General features: G+C 43.4%; 1 non-coding gene across 1 annotated transcript; it reads right to left on the bottom strand.

Annotated features, from left to right (window-relative positions):
* Window positions 1–1,079: 1,079 nt before the first annotated feature.
* Window positions 1,080–1,151, bottom strand: trnap-cgg (transfer RNA proline (anticodon CGG)). The gene has a single exon. It is a non-coding gene; the product is annotated as a tRNA-Pro (tRNA).
* Between the last annotated feature and the right edge of the window lie 6,943 nt (window positions 1,152–8,094).

Raw genomic sequence — 8,094 nt, 5'->3', positions numbered from 1 at the left:
GAAAGCTTGATGGTTAACTAGACCAACGAGCCAAACGGTGGTCTTCCTGCGTTTCGTGAGAGCGTTCGGACAGCTGACGTAGCCATGGAATCCTGGGAATTTGTGATTGCTTTCTTTCTTCTTTGACTTTTCCAGAGCAATGAGCCTATATTGTTTGGAGTTGGCTCTCCCTTCACTCAACATGAGTGAAGTTATTAGGCACATACACTGAACAGCCCACAAAAACTCCTGAGACCAATGAGTCAATACTCACCGCCAGGTTCCACCAATTCACATCACATTTTATCAAGAAGCCCAACTTTAAGACAGAACAGGCCTATATCTCCATTTCTCTACCATTGACTTGAAGCGTTTCAATCTGGATTTATAGAACAAATACCAAAACTGCTTTAGATAAAACTGCAGAGGGTGTGCTTACATGATACAGAAATTTATGCGTGGATCTGTCTTTCAAATTCCAGATAAGAAATTCATTTAAGAAGGACTTGAAGCAACTTCGGAATGAGTGTTGGAGGTTTGAGCTGTATTTCCTTATTTGGGGCTTTGATTCCAAATGCATTCAATGTTATAGTCAAAACGATACCCTCGGAAGGTACGTTCGATCATCGAATAGAAACATCCTACAACTTTCAGTTCAGCTCACTCAATGTCAGTGTTGCTTCCATCTTTTTTATTTCAAAGTTCTCTTATTCTAAAGTGGAGATTAGTTGCCAAAAGTATGTGTAAATTAATCTGTAACACTACAAATCCCAGCTGTGAGTGTAAACTTGTGGAGGGTCAACGTAAACTCCAAAAGCCGGGATAACGGTTTGTCTAGCTAAACATTGCATTGTAAAAAAAAGATGAGTTGTTCACTTAACTGTCAGTGGCTTCAATGTTGGGGATGTTCAGTCTATGTCCTCAATAACTTCACTCATGTTGAGTGAAGGGAGAGCCAGCTGCTACAGCTCCAAACAATGTAGTAAGACAGGACATTTTTGCAATTGTTATCAGCACTCTTAATGAACAATTTGGGTGAGATCAAGGAAGGTACCCAAAGTTGACCATCAAGCTTTCCGTAAGCTTTTCTTAGAGTAGGAGGGCTCGTCCGGGATTTGAACCCGGGACCTCTCGCACCCGAAGCGAGAATCATACCCCTAGACCAACGAGCCAGAAGGTCGATATTTTACGTTTCATGAGAGCGGAAGTCAGCTGACGTAGCCATGGACTCTGTGGCGTGCATACATAGACATCAGGGGCCTCATGTACAAAGCGTGCGTACGCACAAAATAGTGGCGCACGTTTTCACGTCAACATCAGATCAAGAACGAAAAGACCGTGGAAATGTGCGGTGCCTCACGGCAGCTTCAGGGCTGGCGTACGCACTTTTCTACAGCTGCTGATTCTTTGGCGACACCTAAGGTGATGTTGGGAAACTGTTATAAATATAAACTATTAACACACCCATGTTTCTGCAATTACACGAGCGGACATAAAAACAGCGCAAAGTGGTGCAATGCATACCATTAAAAACAATGGCTGCTTAAATTAGAAGACTTTGCAAATGGTGCAATTCGAAGAGAGCGTGTGTTCACTACAACAGAGAGGATTAGCTGGCACATGATGGCGACTGACTCATCAGCCGTTTTGAGGGAAATCCTCCTGGAACTGTGCGCAGAGCTGCGGCCGGCGTTGGAGCGCAACACAGCGAGGAGGCATGCGCTGCCTGTGCCCACAGGTGATGTGCACACTGGGGTTCCAACCGGAGCATTCCAGAGGTGATGTGCACACTGGGGTTCCAACCGGAGCATTCCAGAGGTGATGTGCACACTGGGGTTCCAACCGGAGCATTCCAGAGGTGATGTGCACACTGGGGTTCCAACCGGAGCATTCCAAAGGTGATGTGCACACTGGGGTTCCAACCGGAGCATTCCAGGGGCAGGTCGCCAACCGATTGGGACTGTGCCAGTCTACCCTGACCCGAGCCATGCCAGCCACGTGGGGCAGAATTAATCGCATCTCAGCCACGTATATCAAATTCCCAACAGGCCAACATTAAAGACCTCATGACACCTGGAGACGACTTTTTTTTTGTTTAGTCTGAAATAACTATTATTTTCGAGTTGAAATACATTTTTGTGATAAATATGCTCGGTTCTCTGTTATTTTCGAAATTTGAACGCATGCCACTGAAATCCACAGGCCAGTGTCCCGCCAACGTTCCAACATAAAAATGACGTATGCTCCGGAACGTCTGCTCCCTCCTCCTCTCTCCTCTCGCACACTTTAGACTGTTCGCGGCAGCACACCGACTCATCTACTACTGGCATTGGCTCACACCTCCCACAAGAACACCTAAAGCAGGGGTGGCCAACCGGTCATAGACTAAGAGCCGCATTTTTTACTGTGTTACCACAAAGAGCCACATTATTTGGAAAAATGACCGAATTCTCTCCGTTCCATCCGTCTGTTCTTGACTCGCTCTCTCGTCTCAGTCACATCAACGCTGATATTAAACCCACGAACCGAGCAAAATGAGTCAAAAACAGGCGTGTTTGGAAAGCTTCTTCCCACTGAGGAGACAGAAGAAGAGGCTAAGAAAAAGAAAGCTGCATTTTGAAGACATGTTTCAGCGTTACCATTGCGACCAGAGAGCGTTAGGAGGCAGAGAGGATGTTACGTCAGGAGGACGCTGCTAATAAAGTTACATACAAGTACACAGTGGATTCAAGTTTATTATTATATTTACTAAATACCACAGAGTCTGTGATGGTATCATTTAATTTGTAGTATTTATCCGCCACACCTGAAAGGCGTGAAAATATTGTCTGACATTAAAAGAAAAATAATAAAATTATATCCAAGACTTGTGGAAAGAAGTAAAATGATTTAAAAGCAAATAAAGCAATAAGCAGCAGGAGGAAGCAGAGACACGTCTGCACTCTTCAGAAGCAGGAAGCAAAGTCTGGCAGCTTTAGAGGTCAAGTTAGCGACTGAAAAACTTATCTGTCCTGCGCAGGTCGTCCACTTTTCTGTAACACCCCAACTTTGAATGTATAAGCAGTCATAAAGTTGAGACTTCTTCAGAGCTGCAGCCAGCGCTGTTTCTCTCCTTCAGGAAGTCAAATTAAACTGAAACGTTGATGCGGTCTCACTGAGCTTTGTTAACAGAGATTTCCTCCACAGAAGACAAGCTGCTGATCCTGGATCTGCTGAGATGTCCCAGGTCATTGTTGGCTTTGGTCCTCATACATTTAACTTTGTCCTGAGAAAGGAGAAGTTCCAAAAAGGGAAACAGGGACTGTTTCTGCATTTGACATAGACTATATCATGCTGACGTTGATCTGGGGCTGCAGTTTTTCATTTATTTTCAGACTTGTTGGATTGAAATGTTGATGAGTTTCTGTGGCAGATAGGCTCCAGTCCCCCTGAAACCATGTAAAGCAAATGGAAGGATGGGGAGTTTGCTCCATTGAGTGTAAAGTTATCCTGAAGATAACAGGCAGGATTTGAACCAGCTGTTGCACCACTGGCAAGTTATGGTCTCTGTGAAACTCACCAAGCCACCTTCACACTTGAAGATGTTTCTGGAGTGTTTTTCAATTTGTAGTTTTTGTGTTTGGAGCTGAAACTTAGCTAAGTTTTGATCCCAGAACCTCTGAGGTTGAAAACATTCACCAAACAGTCTGAGCTATTCTTCCAGACACTCAGATGTGCTGTCCTACAGCTCTTCTCTCTGGACTTTGACCTATAAACTACAGAAACACATCACCTTACATTCATGATTTTTGACCTTTTCCTGTTATTGAACTCAGTTAGGAACCTTTGTGTGCAGAAAAACTGTTCCACTGAACCCTTTGCTCTGATTTCTGCACAGGCAGCAGTTCCATAATGAATCAGTCGGGGTGTTGAAAGGAATGTTTACATGACATCCAACACAGAACCGTCTCCATTCACCTCAACAGTGAATATCATCTTCTCCCGTCCACACCAGCTCTGTGAAGAATGTTAGCTGCAGTTCTTCATTCACCATCCCGTCTTCTGTGTCACTCAGAACAGCAAATGAAGAAGTAAAGGAAGTAAATCAGATCTTCTATGAGTCCAATGAGTGTGATCCTCCTGACCGTATCCAAACCAGTCAAACTTCTGTTTAGTTCAGTTCAGTTCAGTTTACTTTATTGGTACCCGTAGGTAAACTGGTTTTGCAGTTTAAGAGAGAGATGGGTGTCCTTACATACAAGCTACAAGACACGTGACATATATAAACATGGAATCTAAAAAACACATATAGGCTACACAAGAATAAATAATACAAGGACAGTGCTGACATATAACATACAACATATATGTACGCAAGAAGCAGAACTGCAGTGGGATGACCGTAAGGCTTCATGCAGTTATTGAAGAACTGTGGCAGTTAGAATGCAATTTAAGTGCAAAAGCATTGCTACAAGTAAATACATAACCTGCAAGTGCATTGGAAACATAATAATCCACAGGAAATTTGTCTTACATCTTATTTAGCAGAATAACTGCAGCTGGGACAAAACTGTTTTTGAATCTGTTGGTTCTGCAACCAGAAACTCCCAGCCTCCGTCCAGAGGGGAGGTACTGGAATTCATTATTCAAGGGGTGTCGGCTATCATCCAGGATACCCATTGCTATCCGCTGTAGTTGTCTTGTGTATAGGGAAGAAGGGTGCAGCTGTGTCTCCCCAATTAGTTTGCTTGACCACTTGACAATTTGGTATAGGTGGTTCTTGTGTGTGTAAGGGGAATATTGCCAAACCATGATGCTAAAGAAAAAGATATAATTGATTCAATAAAAGAGTGATAAAACAAAATCATCATGGTCTTGTCACATTAAACTGGTAAAGCTTCCTCAAACAGTGTAACCGCTGTTGTCCTTTTTTGCATATAGCCTCACAATTCTCCTGGAGATTTAGTTTGGCGTCGATGATTGTCCCTAAGCATTTATAGGATGTAACTTGTTCCACTATTTGACCTTTCATAGTGGTGGCCTCATGCCTAGGATTGTTTCCAAAATCAATGTGCATATCCTTTGTTTTTGCTATGTTCAGTTGAAGATATGATTCCTCACACCACTGTACAAAATCTTCTACTATTGGTCCATGACCTCGTTCGTTCTTCTGTAGCAAGCTTACAATGACAGAGTCATCTGCATATTTAATTATGGTCCTATTAGCAAAAGTACTCTGACACATGTTTGTATACAGGATGAACAGGAGGGGTGAGAGTGCGCACCCTTGTGGCGAGCCTGTGGAGGAGCAAAGTTGACTGGACATGACTCCATTCACCCTGACTTCCTGTGTCCTATTAATTAAAAAGTCTAAAATCCAACCAACAACATTATAACTTAAAGAAAATTGTGTAAGAAGACGGTTTATTAAAATGTGTGGTTGGATGGTGTTAAAAGCTGATGAAAAGTCAATAAATAAAACTTGTGCATGTGACCCACTTCCTTCAAGATGTGTTAGAAGCTGATGGAGTAGGGTGATGGTAGCATCTTCCACTCCTCTGTTCGGCCTGTAGGCAAACTGCATGGGGTCCAATGCATTTTCAGTGTGCCTTGAGATGTGTGACCTTATCAATTTTTCAAAATTTTTCATTACAATTGAGGTTAGGGCAAAGGGTCTAAAATAGTTCAAAGTACTTGGCCTGCCACATTTCGGGACAGGGACCACAACAGCGTGTTTCCATACCTTGGGTACATGTTGTGTCTGCAGAGATTTATTAAAAATGAGCTGGAATATTGAGCTCAACTCTTTTGCACATGTCTTAATTACATGCCCACAGATATTGTCTGGTCCATAACTTTTATTAACCTTTGTCTTGAAGAAGACATTTTCAACATTTCTACATGTGATGCTGGTGTGCTGACCATCTTTGAGTTTGCACTGGAGTTTTCCAATTTCCTGGCTGAAATCAAACTTATCAAAACGGTTATAAAAACAATTCAAGGCATTTCCAAGCTCATTATCAGATTTAAAACCTTCAAGGGATATATGGTTACTTTTACTCTGGTTCTTGATACCAGCTATAGTTTTCATACAGGACCAGGCAGAGCCAAGGTTATTCTCAGCCATTCTTTGTTCGAGTTTGGACTTATATCTTTGTTTGGCTTTAGATATCTCAGTTTTCAGTTCTCTGGTGGCTACATGTAGATCAGTAGCAGTACCCTGCTTGTGAGCCTGCCTTTTTCCTCTGTAAACAGCTTTTAATAGTCCCATTTACCCATGGCTTGTTGTTTGGGTAAATCTTGATCTGTTTACATGGGATAATCATATCCCTACAAAAAGCCACATATGAACACACCACATCAGTGAGTTCATCCAAATCATTACAGGAGTCTGTAAAAGTGTCCCAGTCTGTGCAGTCATAACATTCCTGAAGGCACATAACTGAATCCTCAGTCCATTCCTTTACTTCCTTGATTTGCACTTGTTCCCTTCTCAAGACAGATCTGTACTTGGGAATGAGTTGAACACAGTTATGGTCTGCAGAGCCCAGCGGGGGCAGTGGAATCGATTTGTAAGCGTCCTTCACTGTACCATAACAGAGATCCAGTGTCTTTCCCCGCCTGGTTGAACAGGGGACATACTGATAAAAGTCTCTCACGGAATGTTTTAGCGTCACGTGATTGAAGTCACCTAGGATAAAGTTCGGAGCGTCGGGTGAGAGTGATTGTAATTTATGCATGACGTCCGAAATAACATTGCAGGCAATGGTGGCATTTGCCTTCGGGTGAATGTACACGACTGTTAGAAAGATTTGCGGAAATTCGCGTGGCAGATAGAATGGACGCATTGACACGGACAGGAGCTCAATGTCGGGTAAACAGATGTTTTCTCTGACAGTCACAGAAGTACAGTAGCGCCTGTTCAGGTATACACATACCCCTCCGCCGAGCGTCTTCTCCGTTATGTTAGCATCTCTGTCCGTCCGGATAGGTGATCCAAAACCGCCGATCCACAGTTCTCGGTCCTGGTCGTGCCCAGACAACCAGGTCTCCGTGAAGGCCAAGACGCAGCATTCCCCAAAATCCTTCTGCAGCTGGACGTTTCCCTGCAGCTCATCGAGTTTATTCCTAAGGGATTGTACATTTCCTAAAATCATGGTGGGGAGGGGGATCCGTTTCAGACACCGCTTCCTCTGGCGTAAACGAACACCTCCGCGTTTGCCCCGCTTCCTCTTTTTTCCCTGTCATGCCGAGTGTTCGGGCTTGTGATCTTTTCTTATACAGTCTGGTAAGTTTAAAACCGCATCTGGTGTGTTGTGCGCGCCCTCAAAGCGAAGTTGAAGCAACTGGTCTCTGCTGTACACAGTTCTTGCTTGGGCGGCCTGCATTGTGTCTCGGGCAACCGGCAGGCATGACACCAGAATCCAAGTTACAACCAGATAGAAAAGTTCCATTTTTGTTTTGTATCGTCAGTTCAGGGTGAAATGACGTGGACAAACTTTAAACAGACTTCAGACAAACGTCAGGACTCTTAAGACTTATACAACCGATTAAAACAAACAAACATGTCGGACGCCAAACTCTCTCCCTGCCAGTCGCTGCGTGTGCAAGCGCCTGTGGCTCTTGCTCACAGTTCAGGTTCAGTTGAAGGTTTAGTCAGTGGTGTTATTTATTTAGTCATTTACAAATCCTCTGAAAAGTAGATCATAATCCAACTGAAGTTTGGTGGATTAAAGCCTGCTCTTTAAAGCACAGAGCAACGTCACCTCCCAAAGCCAACCCTGTCACTGGCTCTAAAGGAGAGGAGCCTGTTAGCGGAGGGCCCTGCTCAGAGTCCTGCTTTAGTGAACTACAGCAACCAAGTAAACCTGCGAGACTTCTGTTGGGATCAGACTGATCTATGAGGGCTTAAAGATTCCACAAAGAGAAACATGCAGCTGAACCTAAAACTTGAACAGAGAACTTACAGGAGAGCTTTTTAATGCTTTTATGCATCAATCTTTACTTCATTGGCTCCCTCCATGGGATAAAATTTGGAACATTTTCCTAATAAAAGAAAAAGATGTCAAGGCTCAGAAAGCACCTTTATCATTGTTTTACTGTGTAATATGTAGGATCCATAAACTCACTTATTAC

This window comes from Odontesthes bonariensis, chromosome 2, assembly GCF_027942865.1.
Source record: "Odontesthes bonariensis isolate fOdoBon6 chromosome 2, fOdoBon6.hap1, whole genome shotgun sequence".
Classification (NCBI taxonomy): Eukaryota; Metazoa; Chordata; class Actinopteri; order Atheriniformes; family Atherinopsidae; genus Odontesthes; species Odontesthes bonariensis.
The sequence above is the reverse complement of the archived record's forward strand: the minus strand, read 5'-3'. Positions and strand labels throughout refer to the sequence as shown.